Here is a 26,194-nt window from a genome sequence, read left to right on the forward strand (position 1 = left end):
TCATACTGGCCCCCCGTGGCAAACGAACCCACAACCCTGGCGTTGCAAGCGCCATGCTCTACCAACTGAGCTACAGGGGACTTGTGAATGTGGTCGTGCATTATGTCATCATAGACTTGTGCACATTATTCTTTAGCTTTAATACTATCAGAGCAACTGTTGAACAAGGGTGTGAAACTGAAGGGTGTGGAACTCTTATGAACATAAACAACAGAAAAATATTGGTTGCTAGGGTGATGTGTACGGAATAAGCCAGCTCATGGTAGTTTAGTTCCTTTTAATGTATTCGTCATGAATGATACAAAAAAGACACTTATGACGTGTTAGCAGAGTTATTAGTCAGTCATTTGCCCAAGGGATGTCCAGTACTATACAGTATATCTAAGACACATGTCATGTCCTGGAATGGTGGAAAGGAATTGAGTGTGTCAGGAAGTAGCAGAGAGAGGGCAGCGCTGGAGACCAGTTTCCTGTAAATCATAATGTTTGAAGTGCCTACTGTGGTAATATCACTGGAACAATGGGATCTTTACTGTGTGCTGTAAACAGGAGGTGTCTGCTGGGAACCGACAAGACAGACAGACAGAGCAGAGAGAGGGGTCAGCCACGGAGAGGAGAGGAGAGGAGGAGGGCATAGAGGAGGCGTAGGGAGACAGAGGGGGAGACGGAGAGGAGGATGGGGGAGACGGGGAGGAGGATGCGGGAGACGGGGAGGAGGATGGAAGAAACAGTAGAATGGATGTAAAGCAGAGGAAGGTGAAATATGCAGACAGAGGATAAAAGAGATTGATAGAGAGAAGGTGAAATATGCAGACAGAGGATAAGAGATTGATAGAGAGAAGGTGAAATATGCAGACAGGATAAAAGAGTGATAGAGAGAAGGTAAAATATGCAGACAGGATAAAAGAGATTGATAGAGAGAAGGCGAAATATGCAGACAGAGGATAAAAGAGATTGATAGAGAGAAGGTGAAATATGCAGACAGAGGATAAAAGAGATTGATAGAGAGAAGGCAAAATATGCAGACAGAGGATAAAAGAGATTGATAGAGAGAAGGCGAAATATGCAGACAGAGGATAAAAGAGATTGATAGAGAGAAGGTGAAATATGCAGACAGGATAAAAGAGATTGATAGAGAGAAGGTGAAATATGCAGACAGAGGATAGAGAGAGTTGGACAGAGGATCAAATGGAAGAGGTAGAGGGGGTAGAACAGGCATGAAATAAGAGGGATAATGTTCAGACCTGATTCTTTAATACCATATGCTGTCAAGTCATCTGTTTATTTGTACGATCCTCTAACTACAGAAGTCCATCTTTTCATGTTCTATTGGGCAATACCTATAATGTTTACCAACAAACATTACTGGGGTAATGTTTTGATGTATTGTTGTTTTCTACATTTAAGTGTGGGGAAATAAGATATGATTCTTATTTCAGATGTTTGAAGATACAGTGCTTTCGGAAAGTATTCAGACCCCATTTGACTTTTTCCACATTTTGTTCTGTTACAGCCTTATTCTAAAATGAATTATATTGTTTTTTTCCCTCTTCAATCTACACAATACCCCAGAATGACAAAACAAAAACAGGTTTTTAGAAATTTTATTTTATTTGAGAAAAATCAAATAAAAACCTACATCACATTGACATTAGTATTCAGACTCTTTACTCAGTACTTTGTTGAAGCACCTTTGGAAGCGATTACAGCCTCAAGTCTTCTTGGGTATGACGCTACAAGCTTGGCACACCTGTATTTGGGGAGTTTCTCCCATTCTTCTCTGCAGATCCTCTCATGCTCTGTCAGGTTGGATGGGGAGCGTTGCTATTTCCAGGTCTCCAGAGATGTTCGATCGGGTTCAAGTCCGGGCTCTGGCTGGACCACTCAAGGACATTCAGAGACTTGTCCCGAAGCCACTCCTGCGTTGTCTTGGCAGTGTGCTTAGGGTTGTTGTCCTGTTGGAAGGTGAACCTTCATCCCAGTTTGAGGTCCTGAGTGCTCTGGAGCAGGTTTTCATCAAGGATCTCTCTGTACTTTGCTCCGTTCATCTTTCCTTCGATCCTGACTGTCTCCCAGTCCCTGCCGCTGAAAAACATCCCCACAGCATGATGCTGCCACCACCATGCTTCACCGTAGTGATGGTTCCAGGTTTCCTCCAGACATGACGCTTGGCATTCAGGCCAAAGTTCAATCTTGGTTTCATCAGACGGGCGGCCAGCTCTAGGAAGAGTCTTGATGGTTCCAAACTTCTTCCATTTAAGAATGATGGAGGCCACTGTGTTCTTGGGGACCTTCAATTCTGCAGAAATGTTTTGGTACCCTTACCCAGATCTGTGCCTCGACACAATCCTGTCTCTGAGCTCTACGGACAATTCCTTCGACCTTCCTTCTTCTCTGACATGCGCTGTCAACTGTGGGACTTTATATATACAGGTGTGTGCCTTTCGAAATCATGTCCAATCAATTGAATTTACCACAGGTGGACTCCAATCAAGTTGTAGAAACATCTCAAAGATGATCAATGGAAACAGGATGCACCTGAGCTCAATTTCGAGTCTCATAGCAAAGGTTCTGAATACTTATATAAATAAGGTATCTGTTTAGTTTTTTTTATACATTTGCAAAAATGTCTAAAAACCTGTTTTTGCTTTGTCATTATGGGGTATTGTGTGTAGATTGAGGATTTTTTTTTATTTAATCCATTTTAGAATAAGGCTGTAACGTAACAAAATGTGGAAAAAGAGAAGGGGTCTGAATACTTTCCGAATGCACTGTAAGTTGAGGCTAGTCAGTCAGTCAGACTACAGGACAGATTTTAGACAAGACCTGGGTGTTCTGTCCTGACCTCCAAGGGTCCCTCCTTCCCACTTGTAAATTCTTAGCTCGTGGTCACTGACTGACTACTGGACAAATATCTCCCTCCTCAATGCCTCCAGCCACCATTGGTCCCAGGCAGAGACTGTTTGTCTGTTTGCCTCAAATGGTTTTGACTCTGACTACACTGCTTCTTCTAACCTATACAGTATATGTGGAAGAGAGAGGACCTCAGTTTAGTTTAGTTTGAGAGTTGGTTTGTGGTCTGAAATATGTTTGATTGCTGCTAAAGACTCATGAAAAGTTGCAAAAACCAGTGTCTTAAACTAAGCAAAGTGAGCAGCTTTGTAAACAGATCCAATAGACTGAATTCTATACACAATTGAACTTCAGTTCCTTGTGTGACGTAGGCCATTGACAAACCACTTCTATATAGTCAGTGGTGAAACAGTGAAGGGATGCGTGATATGAAGGGGGAAAGAGGTTGATATTGGGAAGGAAGGGTGCGTGTCTGAGCTCTCACTGTTGAAAGCCCACCCAGGCCAAGTTAACCCCTTTGTAAAGTCCTTTGATTAGCTGTGGGTGGGTGTCTTTCTCTTGACCAGGCCCAGCCTCAACTCCCACCAAAGCCCTACCGAGCCCCCACTTCCAGCTCCCCCGTTCTGCACACACACACAGTGGATGGGTGTCTTTCTTGACCAGCCTCAACTCAGACCCCCTCCCTTTCTGCTCCCCTGTTCCCCCTGAAAGCCTCTCTCTCTCTCTGGGAGGCACTAGAGGACATTCCTGGTCCTGAACCCCCTCTATACCCCCTGTGTGGCCCATTGATACACACGGCCAATGATTAACCCCTCTACCGCCTGAGAGAAGACCATGTCATTTATTTCAGTAATCCCCTTCTTTTTTTTTCTCTCTCTTCAATTCAATTTAAGGGCTTTATTGGCATGGGAAACATATGTTAACATTTTTTATTTATTTTACCTTTATTTAACTAGGCAAGTCAGTTAAGAACAAATTCTTATTTACAATGACGGCCTACACCGGCCAAACCCGGACGACCCTGGGCCAATTGTGCGCCGCCCTATGGGACTCCCAATCACGGCCGGTTGTGATACAGCCTGGAATCGAACCAGGGGGTCTGTAGTGACGCCTCAAGCACTGAGATGCAGTGCCTTAGACCGCTGCGCCACTCGGGAGCCCATTGCCAAAGCAAGTGAAGTACATAATAAACAAAAGTGAAATAAACAATAAATATTAACAGTAAACATTACACTCAGAAGTTCCAAAAGAATATAGACATTTCAAATGTCATTATGTATATTACAGTGTTATAATGATGTACAAATAGTTAAAGTACAAAAGGGAAAATAAATAAACATAAATATGGGTTGTATTTACAATGGTGTTTGTTCTTCACTAGTTGCCCTTTTCTTGTGGCAACAGGTCACAAATCTTGCTGCTGTGATGACACACTGTGGTATTTCACCCAATACATATGGGAATTTATCAAAATTGGATTTGTTTTTTAATTCTTTTTGGGTCTGTGTAATCGGAGGGAGATATGTGTCTCTAATATGGTCATACATTTGGCAGGAGGTTAGGAAGTGCAGCTCAGTTTCCACCTCATTTTGTGGGCAGTGTGCACATAGCCTGTCTTCTCTTGAGAGCCAGGTCTGCCTACGGTGGCCTTTCTCAATAGCAAGGCTATGCTCATTGAGTCTGTACATAGTCAAAGCTTTCCTTAAGTTTGGGTCAGTCACAGTGGTCAGGTATTCTGCCACAGTGTACTCTCTGTTTAGGGCCAAATAGCATTCTAGTTTGTGCTGTTTTTTTGTTAATTCTTTCCAAGTAATTCTCTTTTTGTTTTCTCATGATTTGGTTGGGTGTAAATGTGTTGTTGTCCTGGGGACCAGCTTGCTTAGGGGACTCTTCTCCAGGTTCATCTCTCTGTAGGTGCTGGCTTTGTTATGAAAGGTTTGGGAATCGCTTCCTTTTAAGTGGTTATAGAATTTAACGGCTCTTTTCTGGATTTTGATAATTAGCAGGTATCGGCCTAATTCTGCTCTGCATGCATTATTTGGTGTTTTTTGTTGTACACAGAGGATATCTTTGCAGAGTTCTGCATGCGGAGTCTCAATTTGGTGTTTGTCCCATTTTGTGAATTCTTGGTTGGAGAGCGTACCCCAGACCTCACAACCATAAAGAGCAATGGGTTCTATAACTGATTCAAGTATTTTTAGCCAGATCCTAATTGGTATGTCGAATTTTATGTTCCTTTTGATGGCATAGAAGGCCCTTCTTGCCTTGTCTCTTAGATAGTTCACAGCATTGTGGAAGGTACCTGTGGCGCTGATGTTTAGGCCGAGGTATGAATCGTTTTTTGAGTGCTCTAGGGCAACGGTGTCTAGATGGAAATTGTAGCGCACTCTCTCTCGCTCTTTTTCTGTCTATCTCTCCTCTCCACTCACTTCTCTTTTACTGTTTGAAGTTGTGTGTGAATCTGAGATTGGATTCCATTTTGCTTCTCTAAATGCTGACCTTTACCACAGTCGTACAAACCCAGTGATAATTCCCAACTCTGACTCTCTTTAGCAGGACTTTCGTTCAAATGACACTGCAGTATTTTGTGAAACGACCGCTGTAACAACTGGGAGAAGTGGTAGACCAGCTATCTGTAACAGTAGTTTCTGAGATTAACTCAGTGATGGGAAGGCAGTGTGTGCTTAGATCAGATCATTGTTTGTCTGCCAGCCTTTGGTCTCTGTATAGCCAGACACTTTACATTTAAAAAAAATTGTCATTTAGCAAACGCTCTTATCCAGAGCGACTTACAGTAGTGAGTGCATACATTTTCATACTGGTCCCCCGTGGGAATCGAACCCACAACCCTGGCATTACAAGTGCCATGCTCTACCAACTGAGCTACACGGGACATACCACAACGATAACCAAGGCTCTCAGAAAAGGTTTGTGGGTTACTCATAGAAATCATTTGGGATTCCTACAGTAACAGAACGGAGGAGTTCCTTCCAGACACGGGTTGAGCTGTACTAAATAAGTCACATCACACTGTACTACCGCTATCATCACTCTAGAGATCAAATATCAAAATGTGTTCTATAACACCAAGGAGGTTTCACTTCTGCTCTGGTGACCTTTATGGTGACCTATCTATCCTTTCAGATATCTGTAGAATTTAACCTTGACGTGCCCATATCATTTAATCTCTGAAATCGTTCCGCTCCCAGAATTCCATTGAGGGGATAGGTGGATAGAGTTAGGTTCACAGTCCACCTAACTCTCTCACCACCACTACCACTGTTCTGGGTTTGGCTGCGTCCCTATTCGCTTTATAGTGCACTACTTTTGACCAGAGCCGTAGTGCACTATTTAGGGAATAAGATGCCTTCTGGGACGCAGAACTCTGACCCTGCCGTACCCATCCCAATCTATATTTTCCGTCGAGTGATCATCAGATGTCTGCCCCGGCCTTTTATCCCTTCTTTTTTTTTAAGTGTTGAGGTGGGCGGCATCCCAAATGGTACCCTATTCCCTGCGTAGTGCACTACTTTTGACCAGAGACCTATTGGCCGTGGTCAAAAGTAGTGCACTATATAGGGAATAGGGTGCCATTTAGGAGGCAGACATGGTGAAGATGGTGAGTGAGAGAGACTAGACATCAGCCTGCCTGCCTGCCTGCCTAGCCCCAGACCTAGACAGACGCACAGCACTGCAGAACTGAGGTTCCCACGAGCCATAGAGTGAGAAGTGAAAACAAGAGTGACAGGAACTGTAACACCGTGAGAGTGGGGGAAACTGAGAGATTGATAGTGAGAAGAGAGTGAAAGGGAGAGATTGATAGTGAGAGAAGAGAGTGAGGGAGCTAGAAGAGGGTGAGAGAGAGAGAGAGAGAGACGATTGGAGGACTCTGTTCTTTTGAGCTTTGATCTACAAAGGGGGGCAACAGGCTGAGAGAAAAAAGGAAGAATGTGAGAGGATGAGACGTTTTAAGTTACCCTTCACTGGGTTACACTCTCACACTCCCAGTAAAGGGTATCTGTGTGTCGGAATCTGGGTTTGGCCTTGCAACACAATTAATACCTATTCTCTCTCACACACACACACACACACACACACACACACACACACACACACACAACCAGTCAAAAGTTTGGACACACCTACTCATTCAAGGGTTTTTCTTTATTTTTACTATTTTTTACATTGTAGGATAATAGTGAAGACATTAACACTATGAAATAACACATGTAGTAACCAAAAAAGTGTTAAACAAAGGGTGGCTATTCTTCAAATAGCCACCCTTTGCCTTGATGACAGCTTTGCACACTCTTGGCATTCTCTCAACCAGCTTCACCTGGATTGCCTTTCCAATTGTCTTGAAGGAGTTCCCACATATGCTGAGCACTTGTTGGCTACTTTTATATAATATATAATATGCCATTTAGCAGACGCTTTTATCCAAAGCGACTTACAGTCATGCGTGCATACATTTTTTTTTTTTTGTGTGTATGGGTGGTCCCGGGGATCGAACCCACTACCTTGGCGTTACAAGCGCCGTGCTCTACCAGCTGAGCTACAGAGGACCACTCTGCTGTCCGACTCATCCCAAACCATCTCAATTGGGTTGAGGTCGGGGGATTATGGAGGCCAGGTCATCTGATGCAGCACTCCATCACTCTCCTTCTTGGTAAAATAGCCCTTACACAGCCTGGAGGTGTGTTGGGTCATTGTCCTGTTGAAAAACAAATGATCGTCCCACTAAGCCCAAACCAGATGGGATGGCGTATCACTGCAGAATGCTGTGGTAGCCAAGATGGTTAAGTGTGCCTTGAATTCTAAATTAATCACAGACAGTGTCACCAGCAAAACACCCCCACACCATAACACCTCCTCCTCCATGCTTTACGGTGGGAAATACACATGCAGAGATCATCCGTTCACCCACACGACGTCTCACAAAGACACGGCGGTTGGAACCAAAAATCTCAAATTTGGACTCCAGACCAAAGGACACATTTCCACCGGTCTAATGTCCATTGCTCGTGTTTCTTTGCACAAGCAGGTCTCAAGAGCGTTGGGCCAGTAACCGATAAGTCGCTGGTTCGAAACCCTGAGCTGATTTAGGTGAAAAATATGTGCCCTTGAGCAAGGCACTTAACCCTAATTGCTCTGGATAAGAGCGTCTGCTTGTCAATGTAAAATGAGGAGGGGTGAGGGAGGGTAAGAGGGGGAGAGACGTTCCTCAGACACGCCGATACATTCCTAGGGGAAACCATCCCAAATATTTCCCACTGTGTGTGGCAAAGGGTCCGTGTCTCCTGTTAGCGACTGGGCTCGGAGCGAAGTCACACACACACCGTTCAGACACAGACACACACACACACTGACTGACTGACTGACAGACAGACAGACAGACAGGCTGTCTGCGGACTGAGGAAAAGCCTGGGGCCCTGTAGATGATTGATATGTCTCTGCCTGGTGTGTGTGTGTGTGTGTGTGTGAGAAAGAAGAGAGAGAGAGAGCGTGTGAAAGTCGATAGAGAGCGTGTGAAAGTCGATAGAGAGCGTGTGAAAGTCGATAGAGAGCGTGTGAAAGTCGATAGAGAGCGTGTGAAAGTCGATAGAGAGCGTGTGAAAGTCGATAGAGAGAGCATTTGAAAGTCAATAGTGTGTGTGTGTGTGTGTGTGTGTGTGTGAAAGTCGATAGAGAGAGCATTTGAAAGTCAATAGAGTGTGTGTGTGTGTGTGTGTGTGTGTGTGTGTGTGAAAGTCGATAGAGAGAACGCGTGAAAGTCGATAGAGAGCGTGTGAAATTCGATAGAGAGAGCGTTTGAAAGTCAATAGTGTGTGTGTGAAAGTCGATAGAGAGAGCATGTGAAAGTCGATAGAGAGAGCGTTTGAAAGTCGATAGAGAGTGTGTGACAGTCGATAGAAAGTGTGTGAAAGTCGATAGAGAGCGTGTGAAAGTTGATAGAGAGTGTGAGCGTGTGAAAGTCGAGAGAGGAAAATCCCCTAGAGAGACAGTCTGCAGTTATTGAACCTGTGCAGCTTATCTTCAGGGTGACTGCTGTCCCACGTTCAAGTTGATTCTCACAGCTGTCTGTCTATCCTGTAAGACAATAGAGTAGAGTTTCCGGAAGAGAAGTGGGCTGATGTTGACATCCCTGGATGAGCCATAAGATGAGCTGTCTGTCAGCAAGCATCTGGTCCGAAAGACCCACGTCTAGTCTGTTTTCCCACAGTTATTTTGGCCCGGGGATCACATAGCACACCTGTGTGTGTGGGAACCGTATGTCTGTGTGGGTGTGTGTGTGAACCGTGTGTCTGTGCGTGTGGCGTGTGTGAGAGAAAGCGTTCCATGCATGTTACCTTACACAGTTAGCCAGAATGACGGACCCTGTGTCTACGTGTGTGGGTGTGAGAGCTTGTGACTGTGTGAGGACGGACCCCGGGGTTGGCGTGCTCAAGGACACTTCATTAAAGATCTTGGGGATGGTTTTAGAGTTAATAATCTGGCCACCGCTTCCTGTTCACACCCCTCCTCACCCCTTCCTCCCGTGTCTCCCCCACACTGGGCCCTCCCGCTCTCTCTGATTCAGATTAGCCGTGGCGAGGAATCCGGAGCACCCGGCTGCTGGAATGTCCTGTTTGTCTTGCTCTGTTTGTGCTTTTTGTACGCTGTGTTTTGATTGGCTGGCTAGCATGTGTGTGTGTGTGAGTGTGTGTGTGAGTATGAGAGGGAGAGAGAGGGAGAGAGAGAGAGTGCCTGCCTGGGCTGGCCTGATGTGTCCCATTGTCTGGGAGCCAAGCTGCTTCCTGACCCTGCTTTCTCCTATAGCCAGACCAGAGAGGTGTCTGTGGGAGGGGGGGACCCTCAATGGGGCTTTTCCTCCAAACACCAATACAATGAAGTAGTGCGTAATTTCCCCTGTACTAACCCCCCCCCCAGCGTTCCACCAGTTGCTCTGAGCTCTTTCTCCATTTCTGGAACGGACGCTCCTCTCTAACCTACAGTGTTCTGACTTACTGTTCCGTATGTGTGTTCCCAGTGTTCTGACTTACTGTTCCGTATGTGTGTTCCTAGTGTTCTGACTTACTGTTCCGTATGTGTGTTCCTAGTGTTCTGACTTACTGTTCCGTATGTGTGTTCCTAGTGTTCTGACTTACTGTTCCGTATGTGTGTTCCTAGTGTTCTGACTTACTGTTCCGTATGTGTGTTCCTAGTGTTCTGACTTACTGTTCCGTATGTGTGTTCCTAGTGTTCTGACTTACTGTTCCGTATGTGTGTTCCTAGTGTTCTGACTTACTGTTCCGTATGTGTGTTCCTAGTGTTCTGACTTACTGTTCCGTATGTGTGTTCCTAGTGTTCTGACTTACTGTTCCGTATGTGTGTTCCTAGTGTTCTGACTTACTGTTCCGTATGTGTGTTCCTAGTGTTCTGACTTACTGTTCCGTATGTGTGTTCCTAGTGTTCTGTGTAGTAGTCAGTCACATTGTAGTGTTATGTGTGTGTGTTCTGAATTACTGTTCTGTGTGTTCTGAGTTGTAGTCATGTTGTAATGTAAAAAAAAAACTACAGTGTGTGCTGTGTGGTCTGACACTGTCTAAATGGAAAAGGTCTGACTGATGGGCCAATGTGAGGCCTTTAGCAAAATAAGGACAGATCGCGAGAGATGGAGGGGAGGGGGGGGGGGCATGGATAGAGAGACTGACTTGAGGGAGAAAATATGTGAGAAAAATAAGGACAGAGAGAGAGACAACAAGCAAGACTGGGTTAGATGGAGAAATATGAGGGAGAGAGCAGTTAGAGGGGGAGAGAGCAGTTAGAGGGGGGAGAGCAGTTAGAGGGGGAGAGAGCAGTTAGAGGGGGAGAGCAGTTAGAGGGGGAGAGAGCAGTTAGAGGGGGAGAGCAGTTAGAGGGGGAGAGAGCAGTTAGAGGGGGGAGAGCAGTTAGAGGGGGAGAGAGCAGTTAGAGGGGGAGAGAGCAGTTAGAGGGGGAGAGAGCAGTTAGAGGGGGGGAGAGAAGTTAGAGGGGGGGAGAGCAGTTAGAGGGGGAGAGCAGTTAGAGGGGGGAGAGAAGTTAGAGGGGGAGAGAAGTTAGAGGGGGGAGAGCAGTTAGAGGGGGAGAGAGCAGTTAGAGGGGGAGAGAGCAGTTAGAGGGGGGGAGAGCAGTTAGAGGGGGAGAGCAGTTAGAGGGGGGAGAGCAGTTAGAGGGGGGAGAGAGCAGTTAGAGGGGGGAGAGCAGTTAGAGGGGGAGAGAGCAGTTAGAGGGGGAGAGAGCAGTTAGAGGGGGGAGAGCAGTTAGAGGGGGGAGAGCAGTTAGAGGGGGGGGGGGGAGAGCAGTTAGAGGGGGAGAGAGCAGTTAGAGGGGGAGAGAGCAGTTAGAGGGGGGAGAGAGGGAGAGAGCAGTTAGAGGGGGAGAGAGCAGTTAGAGGGGGAGAGAGAGCAGTTAGAGGGGGAGAGAGCAGTTAGAGGGGGAGAGAGCAGTTAGAGGGGGGGAGAGAGCAGTTAGAGGGGGGAGAGCAGTTAGAGGGGGGGAGAGCAGTTAGAGGGGGGGAGAGCAGTTAGAGGGGGGGAGAGCAGTTAGAGGGGGGAGAGCAGTTAGAGGGGAGAGAGCAGTTAGAGGGGGGGAGAGCAGTTAGAGGGGGGAGAGCAGTTAGAGGGGGGAGAGCAGTTAGAGGGGGGAGAGAAGTTAGAGGGGGGGAGAGCAGTTAGAGGGGGGAGAGCAGTTAGAGGGGGAGAGCAGTTAGAGGGGGGGAGAGCAGTTAGAGGGGAAGAGAGCAGTTAGAGGGGGGAGAGCAGTTAGAGGGGGGAGAGCAGTTAGAGGGGGGAGAGCAGTTAGACGGGGAGAGAGCAGTTAGAGGGGGAGAGAGCAGTTAGAGGGGGAGAGAGCAGTTAGAGGGGGAGAGAGCAGTTAGAGGGGGAGAGAGCAGTTAGAGGGGGGGAGAGCAGTTAGAGGGGGAGAGAGCAGTTAGAGGGGGAGAGAGCAGTTAGAGGGGGAGAGAGGGAGAGAGCAGTTGGATGGAGAGAGGGAGCAGTTAGATGGAGGGAGAGAAAGGGGGAGCAGTTAGAGGGAGGAAGAGAGAGAGAGGGATAAAATATGGAGAGAGAGAGAGAAAATATGAATTCCTGCTATGTGGTGATGTCATGAGAACTGGCCCAGGGCAGACAGAGCTGTTTATGTCCTCCAGAGTAGAAACCGCTCTGGAGGGAGGGAGTGATGAGGGGGTCCACTTTTTTGCGCCCACAGCACAGGGAGAGAGCCGAGCAGTGTGTGTTCCCAGAACGGAGCGGAGGGAACACCAGCAAGGAACTTAGTCATAGCCTACGGTAGCTAGCTAGCTCGCTGGTGTGTCTGTGACAGACAACGACCCCAGTTACACATCCTGCAAAATCAACTAACCAAGCTTCTAGAGCTGCCTGCCATTCTTTAGTTATAATATTAATATGCCACTCTCTTTATCCAAAGCGACTCACAGTACAGTGTAGGGCTGTCCCCAGAAAAAAGAAAAAAAACTTGGTCAACCGAAAGTCGGGTCACTTGTTTTGTGTTGGGTCTCCTGTTCTGTGTTGGGTCTCCTGTGTCGGGTCTCCTGGTCTGTGTTGGGTCTCCTGGTCTGTGTTGGGTCTCCTGGTCTGTGTTGGGTCTCCTGGTCTGTGTTGGGTCTCCTGGTCTGTGTTGGGTCTCCTGGTCTGTGTTGGGTCTCCTGGTCTGTGTTGGGTCTCCTGGTCTGTGTTGGGTCTCCTGGTCTGTGTTGGGTCTCCTGTGTCGGGTCTCCTGTTCTGTGTTGGGTCTCCTGGTCTGTGTTGGGTCTCCTGGTCTGTGTTGGGTCTCCTGGTCTGTGTTGGGTCTCCTGTTCTGTGTTGGGTCTCCTGTTCTGTGTTGGGTCTCCTGTTCTGTGTTGGGTCTCCTGGTCTGTGTTGGGTCTCCTGGTCTGTGTTGGGTCTCCTGTGTCGGGTCTCCTGCTCTGTGTTGGGTCTCCTGGTCTGTGTTGGGTCTCCTGGTCTGTGTTGGGTCTCCTGGTCTGTGTTGGGTCTCCTGGTCTGTGTTGGGTCTCCTGTTCTCTGTTGGGTCTCCTGTTCTGTGTTGGGTCTCCTGCTCTGTGTTGGGTCTCCTGTTCTCTGTTGGGTCTCCTGTTCTGTGTTGGGTCTCCTGTTCTCTGTTGGGTCTCCTGTTCTGTGTTGGGTCTCCTGCTCTGTGTTGGGTCTCCTGGTCTCTGTTGGGTCTCCTGGTCTGTGTTGGGTCTCCTGTTCTCTGTTGGGTCTCCTGCTCTGTGTTGGGTCTCCTGCTCTGTGTTGGGTCTCCTGTTCTCTGTTGGGTCTCCTGTTCTGTGTTGGGTCTCCTGTTCTCTGTTGGGTCTCCTGTTCTGTGTTGGGTCTCCTGCTCTGTGTTGGGTCTCCTGTTCTCTGTTGGGTCTCCTGTTCTGTGTTGGGTCTCCTGGTCTGTGTTGGGTCTCCTGTTCTCTGTTGGGTCTCCTGTTCTCTGTTGGGTCTCCTGTTCTGTGTTGGGTCTCCTGTTCTCTGTTGGGTCTCCTGTTCTCTGTTGGGTCTCCTGTTCTGTGTTGGGTCTCCTGTTCTGTGTTGGGTCTCCTGTTCTCTGTTGGGTCTCCTGTTCTGTGTTGGGTCTCCTGCTCTGTGTTGGGTCTCCTGCTCTTGTCAACAGTGTACTGGTCTCTTGCTGCTTAATCTCTGGAAAATATATCTTGTATAAACATAACATGACAGGCATTTCAAGAAATTGCTCTCAGGTCATAGTGTAAGAGGGGCATAAAGACAATATGTGGATGCCTCATACACACACATCCACACACACAGAGACACCCACACACACACACTCTCACACAGAGACACCCACACATCCACACACACACTCTCACACAGAGACACCCACACATCCACACACAAACACACTCTCACACAGAGACACCCACACATCCACACACACACTCTCACACAGAGACATCTACACACACACACACACACTCTCACACAGAGACACCCACACATCCACACACTCACACCCACACATCCACACACACACTCTCACACAGAGACACCCACACATCCACACACAAACACACTCTCACACAGAGACACCCACACATCCACACACAAACATACTCTCACACAGAGACACCCACACACAAACACACTCTCACACAGAGACACCCACACATCCACACACACACTCTCACACAGAGACACCCACACATCCACACACAAACACACTCTCACACAGAGACATCCACACACAAACACACTCTCACACAGAGACACCCACACATCCACACACAAACACACTCTCACACAGAGACACCCACACATCCACACACACACTCTCACACAGAGACATCCACACACACACTCTCACACAGAGACACCCACACATCCACACACAAACACACTCTCACACAGAGACACCCACACATCCACACACACACTCTCACACAGAGACATCCACACACACACTCTCACACAGAGACACCCACACATCCACACACAAACACACTCTCACACAGAGACACCCACACATCCACACACACACTCTCACACAGAGACACCCACACATCCACACACACACACACACTCTCACACAGAGACATCCACACACACACACTCTCACACAGAGACATCCACACATACACACACACACACACACACTCTCACACAGAGACATCCACACACGCACACACTCTCACACAGAGACACCCACACATCCACACACACACACACTCACACAGACACACACACTCTCACACAGAGATACATACACACACACACTCTCACACAGAGACATACACACACACACTCTCACACAGAGACACCCACACATCCAAACACACACACACTCTCACACAGAGACATCTACACACACACACACACTCTCACACAGAGACACCCACACATCCACACACTCTCACACAGAGACACCCACACATCCACACACACACTCTCACACAGAGACACCCACACATCCACACACAAACACACTCTCACACAGAGACACCCACACATCCACACACACACTCTCACACAGAGACATCTACACACACACACACACACTCTCACACAGAGACACCCACACATCCACACACTCACACCCACACATCCACACACACACTCTCACACAGAGACACCCACACATCCACACACAAACACACTCTCACACAGAGACACCCACACATCCACACACAAACATACTCTCACACAGAGACACCCACACACAAACACACTCTCACACAGAGACACCCACACATCCACACACACACTCTCACACAGAGACACCCACACATCCACACACAAACGCACTCTCACACAGAGACATCCACACACAAACACACTCTCACACAGAGACACCCACACATCCACACACAAACACACTCTCACACAGAGACACCCACACATCCACACACACACTCTCACACAGAGACATCCACACACACACTCTCACACAGAGACACCCACACATCCACACACAAACACACTCTCACACAGAGACACCCACACATCCACACACACACTCTCACACAGAGACATCCACACACACACTCTCACACAGAGACACCCACACATCCACACACAAACACACTCTCACACAGAGACACCCACACATCCACACACACACTCTCACACAGAGACACCCACACATCCACACACACACACACACTCTCACACAGAGACATCCACACACACACACTCTCACACAGAGACATCCACACATACACACACACACACACACACACACTCTCACACAGAGACATCCACACACGCACACACTCTCACACAGAGACACCCACACATCCACACACACACACACTCACACAGACACACACACTCTCACACAGAGATACATACACACACACACTCTCACACAGAGACATACACACACACACTCTCACACAGAGACACCCACACATCCAAACACACACACACTCTCACACAGAGACATCTACACACACACACACACTCTCACACAGAGACACCCACACATCCACACACTCTCACACAGAGACACCCACACATCCAAACACACACACTCTCACACAGAGACATCTACACACACACACACACTCTCACACAGAGACACCCACACATCCACACACTCTCACACAGAGACACCCACACATCCACACACTCTCACACAGAGACACCCACACATACACACACACAGTGCAGGAGAATGTTAGTTGCGTAAGCAGCACCAGGTTGAGACACGCTGATCCCTGAGGAGACCCCCAGCACTAGTGCTGTGCGATTAACCGAAATGTAGGTTATTTTTCGGTTTTTAAACAACTAATTGACCGACTTTGGTTCAATTATTTGAAAATCCATTTTGTTCAGTTTTTTTCTGTGAGCTCAATGCACACATTGCACTGAAGTTTCTCTAGAGATAAATCAGATCATGACCGAACTGTGCAATGTAGTAGGGAGTTGTAGTTTCCAACGGGCCAATATTCTACATAGTTTAGCGCAGAAAACGTGATAATTAACTACAATAACCATAATCCATTGCGTGGCTACTTGTCCGGTCTGTTTCTTTTATGCCTGCTATGCTAGACAAGAGGGGATACATAGAGAGCAGTTGCTTCATGAGGTATCTACCTGAAAATACATTATCTAAGTGATTGATAGTTGGTATTCAGCAGTCATAAAAGTAGGCCTTATTTACTTTGAAGAACTACTAATATAGTGATTTTGTCAGACAGCAGAGGCAGCAGCTCTATAGAGATGAGATGAGATGAGGACTTGGAATGAAATGATAAAGTCATCAAATGTAATATACACAACAACTGAAATATTTTAGTGAAGTAATGTGAATAACTGATGGTTGATAAGTGATAAGCAGTAATGGGAAGTCACTACCATCACGGGACTGTATTAATTGTTTTATTCTGTGTTACAGCATTCAACCCACATAATGCATAGTGCATTTAATGTTTGAAAATAAAATATGGAAACCGAAATCGAGAATCTTGATTTATTATTTAATAATGGAATTGGAACCTAACCGGACTCAAAAAGCACTAATCGCTCAGCACTACCCAACACAGACCATGCGTGTGCGTCAGAATGATTGTGTTTTTGACGTATTGCTGTTCGTCTAAGGACGTTTGGCTATGTGCTCTCTTGTGTCATCCATCATTGTGATGTATTGTTGGTGTGTGTGTGTGTGTGTGTGTGTGTGTGTGTGTGTGTGTGTGAGCATGCTCATGCGCCTGTGTCCATGTCTATGCATGTGCGTCTGTTAAAAGTGCATGCTAATGTGTGTGTGTGTGTGTGTGTGTGTGTTCGGAAAGGAGGTCAGCCTGAGCCTGGCAGCGTTTCCCCCTCAGTCCTCTATCCAGCCTGCTATGCTGCCTGCGTGATGTTATCAGGGTTGGGAGTCTGTTTGCTTTGGAAGTGCTGGGCAGTCCGGGGTGGGAAGGGTGGAAACGAGACACCCCCAGGGGACAGCCGAGGTAGAGGGCCCAGGAAGTTAAAGACCTTGGCCTGGGAAAGGGCTGCTGGGGCTGGGAGAGGGAGAGACCCGGACCAGTACTGAAAGTCAGTGTATAAAAATGGAATGGAAAAATAGCTAGCCAGCCCCGGTTGGGTCGGTTAGGGTCAAAAATAAGAGATGATGATGCGCTACTTGCGTCTTTCGCCTTACCCCTCTTCTCCTCAAGACAAAAGCAGTTTTCTCACAGGAACAGGAACTGTAGCAGGAACTGGAACAGGAACTGTAGCAGGAACTGGAACAGGAACTGGAACAGGAACAGGAACTGGATCAGGAACAGGAACTGTGTCACGCCCTGACTCAGGGAACGCTTAAATGTTGAGTCAGGGTGTGTATATTCTTTGTTGTGCGTTTTCTATGTTTGTGATCTAGTATGTGTGGATCTATGTTGGCCGGTGTGGTTCCCAATCAGAGGCAGCTGTCGCTCGTTGTCTCTGATTGGGGACAATACTTAGGCAGCCTATTGGCACTGTCTAGTTGTGGGATCTTGTTCCGTGTAAGGTTTGTTGTTCTGTACTACCTTGGACTTCACGTTTAGTTTCCTTTGTTGTTTTGTCGTGTTGTTTATTACGTTAATAAACATGTACGCATATCACGCTGCGCCTTGGTCTGACCCGTCATTCAACGAACGTGACAAACTGTAGGCTGTGGCATAGGAAGAAGAGAAAGAGGAGTCCTCATGTTTTTATTTCACCTTTATTTAACCAGGTTAGTCTCAATGAGATAAAAACCTAGTTTTACATTTTAGTCATTTAGCAGACACTCTAATCCAGAGTGATTTACAGGAGCAATTAGGGTTAACTTAGGCGCCTTGCTAAAGGGCACATCGAGAGATTTTTCACCTAGTCGGCTCTGGGATTTGAACCAGAGACCTTTCGGTTACTGGCCCAATGCTTTTAACTGCTAGGCTACCTGCTGTGGTCCTCTGTAGCTCAGCTAGTAGAGCACGGCGCTTGTAACGCCAAGGTAGTGGGTTCGATCCCCGGGACCACCCATACACAAAAATGTATGCACGCATGACTGTAAGTCGCTTTGGATAAAAGCGTCTGCTAAATGGCATATTATTATTATTATTTATTATTTAGATAGAGGGGTGGGTGAGGGTGTATTGAGAGCGTGGCAGTGCCAGTACAGTAAGTATAAATATGGTCATTTGACAGACTGTTTTATCCCAAGTGACTTACAGAACTGTCCCGTTCAGTATGGCCCATACATGAATCCAACCGACAACCATGCTGTGGCACCATGCTCTCTAACCCCACAGAGTCCAGACCATGCTGTGGCACCATGCTCTCTAACCCCACAGAGTCCAGACCATGCTGTGGCACCATGCTCTCTAACCCCACAGAGTCCAGACCATGCTGTGGCACCATGCTCTCTAACCCCACAGAGTCCAGACCATGCTGTGGCACCATGCTCTCTAACCCCACAGAGTCCAGACCATGCTGTGGCACCATGCTCTCTAACCCCACAGAGTCTAGACCATGCTGTGGCACCATGCTCTCTAACCCCACAGAGTCCAGACCATGCTGTGGCACCATGCTCTCTAACCCCACAGAGTCCAGACCATGCTGTGGCACCATGCTCTCTAACCCCACAGAGTCCAGACCATGCTGTGGCACCATGCTCTCTAACCCCACAGAGTCCAGACCATGCTGTGGCACCATGCTCTCTAACCCCACAGAATTTGATGTTATTATAACTTTTTCAGAAGCTTATGCATAGACCACAGGCTGCGTTGAGACAACGACTTATCAATGACCCAAGTCCAGCTCATTTAATCCCTACCATTGTGTCGCTGAGTTGTCATCATGCTTCAGCAAATGTACATTATCCTAGGGGCATTGGAAGACACAATGTAAGTAAACTCATTTATGTCCCTCTTACTGCCTGGAATGCTTCTGCTGATCCTACAGCTATTGTATGCAGTAATCATATGCCTATGAACCAGAGTAATACTGTTAGCACTGAGGTGGTGTTCCCTAGTAGGAAGTCCACTTTGTGCAGCTCACCCTGCACTAATAAAAATAACCCAGAGCATGTCTACCTTTGCCAAGCTTCCCAGTAAAGCATGACAAATAATCAAGCATCCCAGAAAAGTTTTTAAAATAGCCCAAGTTAACATATGTAGCTTAAGAAACAAGGTTCATGAAATCAATAATTTGCTAGTAACAGTTGACATTCATATTCTGACAATCTCTGAAACTCACTTAGATAATACCTTTGATGATACAGTGGTAGCAATACATGGTTATAAGATATACAGAAATATCAAAGGTGGGTGTGTTGCTGTTTATATTTAGAACCACATTCCTGGAAAGCTTAGAGAGGATCTCATGTTAAATACTGTTGAAGTAATATGGCTACAGGTTCATCTGCCTCACCTAAAGCCCATTCTTGTGGGAAGCTGCTATAGACCACCAAGTGCTAACAGTCAGTATCTGGATAACGTGTGAAATGCTTGATAATGTATGTGATATCAATAGAGAGGTATACTTTCTGGGTGATTTTAAATATTGACTGGCTTTCATCAGGCTGCTCACTTGAGAAAGCTTCAAACTGTAGCTAGTGCCTGCAACCTGGTTCAGATTATCAATCAACCTACCAGGGTAGTTACAAACAGTACAGGAATTAAATCATCAACATGTATTGATCATATCTTTACTAATGCTGCAGAAATTTGTTTGAAAGCAGTATCCAAATCCATCGGATGTAGTGATCACAATATAATAGCCATATCTAGGAAAACCAAAGTTCCAAAGGCTGGGCCTAATATTGTGTATAACAGGTCATACAATACGTTTTGTAGTGATTCCTATGTTGTTGATGTGAAGAATATTTGTTGGTCCGTGTTGTGTAATGACGAGCATCCAGATGCTGCACTTGACACATTTATGAAATTGCTTATCCCAGTTACTAATAAGCATGCACCCATTTAAGAAAATGACTGTAAAAACTGTTAAAATCCCAGTGGATTGATGAGGAATTGAAAAATGGTATGGTTGAGAGGGATGAGGCAAAGGAGATGGCAAATAGGTCTAGCTGTACAACCGATTGGCCAAACGTACTGTAAATTGAGAAATCATGTGACTAAACTGAATAAAAAGAAGAAGAAACTACACTATGAAACAAAGATAAATGACATAAAGAATGACAGTAAAAAGCTTTGGAGCACCTTAACTGAAATGTTGGGCAAAAAGGCAAACTCCGCTCCATCATTAATTGAATCAGATGGCTCATTCATCACAAAACCGACTGATATTGCCAACTACTTTAATGTTTTTTTAATTGGCAAGATTAGCAACCTTAGGAATGACATGCCAGCAACAAACGCTGACACTACACATCCAAGTATATCTGACCAAATTATGAAAGACAAGCATTGTAATTTTGAATTCCGTGAAGTAAGTGTGGAAGAGGTGAAAAAATGATTGTTGTCTATCAACAACGACAAGCCACCGGGGTCTGACAACTTGGATGGAAAATTACTGAGGATAATAGCGGACGATATTGCCACTCCTATTTGCCATATCTTCAATTTAAGCCTACTAGAAAGTGTGTGCCCTCTGACCTGGAGGGAAGCAAAAGTTATTCCCCTACCTAAGAATAGTAAAGCCCCCTTAACTGGCTCAAATAGCCGACCAATCAGCCTGTTACCAACCCTTAGTAAACTTTTTGAAATAATTGTGTTTGATCACATACAATGCTATTTTACAGTAAACAAATTGACAACAGACTTTCAGCACGCTTATAGGGAAGGACATTCAACAAGCATAGCACTTACACAAATGACTGATGACTGGCTGAGAGAAATTGATGATAAAAAGATTGTGGATGACTCAACACTACACGTCAGCTACAACAGCGACTGAAATGACAGCAACACTTAACAAAGAGCTGCAGTTAGTTTCAGAATGGGTGGCAAGGAATAAGTTAGTCCTAAATATTTCAAAAGCTAAAAGCGTTGTATTTGGGACAAATCATTCACTAAAACCTAAACCTCAACTAAATCTTGTGATGAATAATGTGGAAATTGAGCAAGTTGAGGAGACTAAACTGCTTGGAGTAACCCTGGATTGTAAACTGTCCCAGTGCAGCTACTGTGGTGTGTAGTGTGGGGACTACTATAGGCAAGCTAGCTACTCCATAAGAACCAATGATTCTCATCCCCATTCTAATGAGTTAGGACAGCGCCACACCAGGCCTCTCGGCCGTCCACTGCTTCCCAGAGCCAGTGTGTCTGTGTGATCACCAGGGTGACAAAGATTCAACTGATTCGAATCAAAGCAGCAGCTCCATTGATGTGAAAGATTACACTACGTCTGTTGGGGCGAGATGACGGTCGAGGTGATTGGACACCCGCGTACCTGTCCATCTAGATAAGCCCCTCCCCCCTGAATGGATTCCTTTCTTTCTTTTCTCTTCCCTTCCTTTTCGTCCTCTGTCTGTCTATTTTTGTGAACTTCCCACAGTGTGGTTCCCATGGTTATCAGCATGGAGATAGCGAGCTAAGGGAGTGGGGGGGTGGCTGGAGATGAGGAGCGGGGGGAGGTGGGGGGTGGTTGACAGAGAGCGGGAGAGACAGCAGTGTTGCACTGACTGCTTTGAGAGCTCTGTTGCTGGAGGGAGAGAGGGTGAGGGGGAGGCAAGCTGGTGTGCAGCTCATGAATGTCAGTGCAGTGCAGGCTGCTGGGGAGGGGGGGAGGGGTGGGGTGCACTGCCGCTGAGCTAGAGGGCTGAGGTGGGGTAGGATGGGGCGAGGCGGAGGAGGAGGGAGAGCTGGTTAGGGGGCGAAGGGGCACTGAAAAAGGGACAGATTCAGTTCCCACACTTATAATTACTGTGTCACAGGAGACTGAAAGGGACTGCCGCTGGCCCTGGGGAATTTAGCCGGGGCCGGTTGGGGGAGGGAGGGAGGAGAGCAGTGACACAGGAACTCTCTGCTCTTTCTATTGGCTTTACCTCATTGCTTTCACACCAGCAGAGCAGCAGAGGTGACCCCCCCCCCCTCCTTCCATACCAACCCAACTCCTTAACAACCTCCTCCTCTCTCCTCCTTCTTAACCTCCTCCCCCCTCTCTCTCCTTCTTAACCTCCTCCTCTACCCTCTCTCTCCTTCTTAACCTCCTCCTCTACCCTCTCTCTCCTTCTTAACCTCCTCCTCCCCTCTCCTCCTTCTTAACCTCCTCCCCCCTCTCTCTCCTTCTTAACCTCCTCCTCTACCCTCTCTCTCCTTCTTAACCTCCTCCTCTACCCTCTCTCTCCTTCTTAACCTCCTCCTCCCCTCTCCTCCTTCTTAACCTCCTCCTCTACCCTCTCTCTCCTTCTTAACCTCCTCCTCTACCCTCTCTCTCCTTCTTAACCTCCTCCTCTACCCTCTCTCTCCTTCTTAACCTCCTCCTCCCCTCTCCTCCTTCTTAACCTCCTCCTCTACCCTCTCTCTCCTTCTTAACCTCCTCCTCCCCCTCCTCTCTCCTCCACACACACACACACTGATGAGTTATCCTGCATCATTACCACTTAACCCTGCCATCCTGTGTGTGTGTGTGTGTTCTCAGATTAACCACACATTATTTACCTAGCTAGATGTCCCATCTATAGACTGGTCTGACTGGACCACATGATTACCGCTGTCAGTGGTCATTCATATTGTTGTGTGTCATCCATTGATTTCACACGCTGATGGAAGAATGCTTATTACCTCTGCCTGTACGCTTCAACAACTTTTTCATGAATAAGACAATCATTGGACATTTTTTCTAGGGTATTAAAACCCTATTTATGCATATTATCCATCAACGCAATTATACTTTTATCTAGGTAGTTTCATGCTCAGTAAACACCTAGTGGCAGCCACAATTTTGTGAAACTGAAACAAAGATATGTGCATTGTTGTACCTGAAGAGGCGTGAGATCGAAGTGTAGAAATTCCCTTCTCCTTCCCCGTCCCACAGCTTTCTCATCTTTCTCCTGACCTCACCCTAGTCTCCCTACCCTGGCAACGTCCTTGTCCCACCACCCCACACACCCTTCCCAGTCCCGTCCCACAGCTTTCTCAGGGAGAGGCTCCTGCGGGGCAGAGCAGCAGCCACTGTCAATATTTACAGTTGAGGATGAATCACGGAACGTTACAATATCATTCCGTGCATGCTTGTGTGTGCTTGTATGAGAACAAAGGTGTGAAATATGCGGCCGCGGTAGCAGGGTTGCGCAACGGAATCTGGTGGCGCTCCCATGACGGAGCCGTCACAGACAGAAGCTTCGGAAGAGATTATGAGCGAATGTTGACTTGGAGTGAGTGGGGTGGGTGCACTCACTAACTGTTTTTTGGAACAGTTATGATCGGATTGTCTGTCGTAGGGAATCGTGTCCGCTGTTCATTCTATTTCTATCTGAAACATTGTGAACATTGTTCTTATCTCACTCAGTAAACCCACGGGGTTGTATGTATCAAGCGTTTCAGAGTAGGATTGCTGATCTAGGATCAGTTTGGTGTCTTAGATCATATTGAATAAGATTACATGAGGTGGGGGAATCCTAGATCAGCACTTCTACTCTGAGACGCTTTATAAATACGGGCCCTGGTCTTTGAATTGTGTGGAGATGGCTGTGTATTTTATGAGATATGACTAGTGGTTCTATTGAACCTGACCATTACAGAACTATATGTGTTGCTAATAATAACACAGCGATAACACAGTGATAACAGCTAACGTGGAATCTTAACAACGTGATGAAACTTTGTTGCTCGTTGCTGAAACAAGCAAGGTGTTGTAGTAAACAAGTATTTTGGATGACTAGGCAACGCCCACCACAATGCAGCAGCAGCACACGTAGAAATAGAATGATTAGAACGGGCTTGGAACCTCTAATCCTGACAATTTGATTGGTAAACTGTGGGTACCTATAGGTACACTCGCAATGGCTGCCGATCCACCCGTTATGCCATCATTGACTTGAATGGGGACACCCGTTCTATTCATTCCATTTCTATGGCAGCACATGCGATCAGGAGCGGAGGAGAATATTTCCGTAAAAACATACATGTAAAAAATAATTGCTATTCCAACGGTTATTACGGAGACCGCAGTCATTTGGCTGGACAATTACAGTCATCCAAGATTCCATGAAATGGAATGTAGTATTCTAGGCTCCAGTTGCAGCATGTTTCAATCTATAGCTACTACTTGTCCCTCAATCTATATTCCAAAAACAGTTTCTTCCAGTCAGCAACACTCACAGACTAGTAGTTGAATCCATTTATGTTATAGCTGATTTTATCCTCTTCAGCAAACTGTTGGCCATTCTGACAGAGCTCTAGAGTTCCTCTGTGGAGATGGGAGAACCTTCCAGAACGACGACAACCTCTGCAGCACTCCACCAATCAGGCCTTTATGGTAGAGTGGCCAGACGGAAGGTCCGGAGCTGTCTGGAGTTAGTAAGCCTCACCTATCTGGCCTCGGAAAGAAAGAATGAAAGAAAGAGAGGTGAAAGGGAAAGTAGAATTAACTCAGGGCCAGGGAACAGTATTTGTGACCTATCTAATGCTGAGACTATTATCCTCTTCATCGGCCAGTAATTGAAGAGAGTTCTCAACACTGAGGGCTAGGAGGGCAACAATCAATGGGGGTTTCTGTGCGTGTGTGGAGCCCCTGGCTGTTCCCAAGCCACTACCAAACAAAGCCCCTACCGGCCGGGATCCGAGAGCTAAGCCACGGCCATAAAGGCTCTTCATTATCATTTGCTCTGTTGCCTAGTTGACTGGCCCTCTTTTTGCGCTCTAACCTAACGTACCCTTTTGAGCTCCAACATAACGTATGCTAGGCGAGAGAAAGTGAGAGAGAGGATGGGATTCTTCCTGATGAATCATGAATTTCTCCTCCATTGATATATAATTGGAACTGACCCATCCCTAGACAAAATCCTGTTGTCCTGATTACATTCCTGCCAAGAAAAAACTAAACTCTCTGAACTAGAGTTGGCTGAAACCAACAGTGAGCACAACCCAACATTATCTAGGCTACATAACCCAACATTATTAACATAACCTAACATTATCTAGGCTCCATAACCCAACACTATTAACATAACCTAACATTATCTAGGCTCCATAACCCAACACTATTAACATAACATTATCTAGGCTCCATAACCTATCATTATTAACATAACACAACATTATCTAGGCTCCATAACCTAACATTATCTAGGCTCCATAACCCAACACTATTAACATAACCTAACATTATCTAGGCGCCATAACCCAACACTATTAACATAACCTAACATTATCTACGCTCCATAACCCAACACTATTAACATAACCTAACATTATCTAGGCTCCATAACCTAACATTATTAACATAACCTAACATTATCTAGGCTCTATAACACAACATTATCTAGGCTGCATAACCTATCATTATTAACATAACCTAACATTATCTAGGCTCTATAACCTAACATTATCTAGGCTTCATAGCCCAACACTATTAACATAACCTAACATTATCTAGGCTCTATAACCCAACACTATTAACATAACCTAACATTATCTAGGCTCCATAACCTAACATCATTAACATAACACAACATTATCTAGGCTCCATAACCTAACATTATCTAGGCTCCATAACCTAACACTATTAACATAACACAACATTATCTAGGCTACATAACCCAACACTATTAACAGGTAGCTTAGTGGGTAAGAGCGTTGTGCCAGTAACCGAAAGGTCGCTGGTTCTAATCCCCGAGCCGACTAGGTGAAAAATCTGTCGATGTGCCCTTAAGCAAGGCACTTAACCCTAATTGCTCCTGTAAGTCGCTCTGGATAAGAGCGTCTGCTAAATGACTAAAATGT

The 26,194-nt window shown here is 46.3% G+C and overlaps 1 protein-coding gene and 1 non-coding gene across 4 annotated transcripts in view; one reads left to right on the plus strand and one right to left on the minus strand.

Annotated features, from left to right (window-relative positions):
- Positions 1 to 26,194, plus strand: part of LOC121573450 (exonuclease mut-7 homolog) — a 58,836-nt gene that overhangs the window by 23,067 nt on the left and 9,575 nt on the right. The window lies entirely within an intron of this gene.
- On the minus strand, positions 5,674 to 5,747 carry trnat-ugu. The gene has a single exon. It is a non-coding gene; the product is annotated as a tRNA-Thr (tRNA).

This window comes from Coregonus clupeaformis, chromosome 9 (assembly GCF_020615455.1).
Source record: "Coregonus clupeaformis isolate EN_2021a chromosome 9, ASM2061545v1, whole genome shotgun sequence".
NCBI classification, from domain to species: Eukaryota; Metazoa; Chordata; class Actinopteri; order Salmoniformes; family Salmonidae; genus Coregonus; species Coregonus clupeaformis.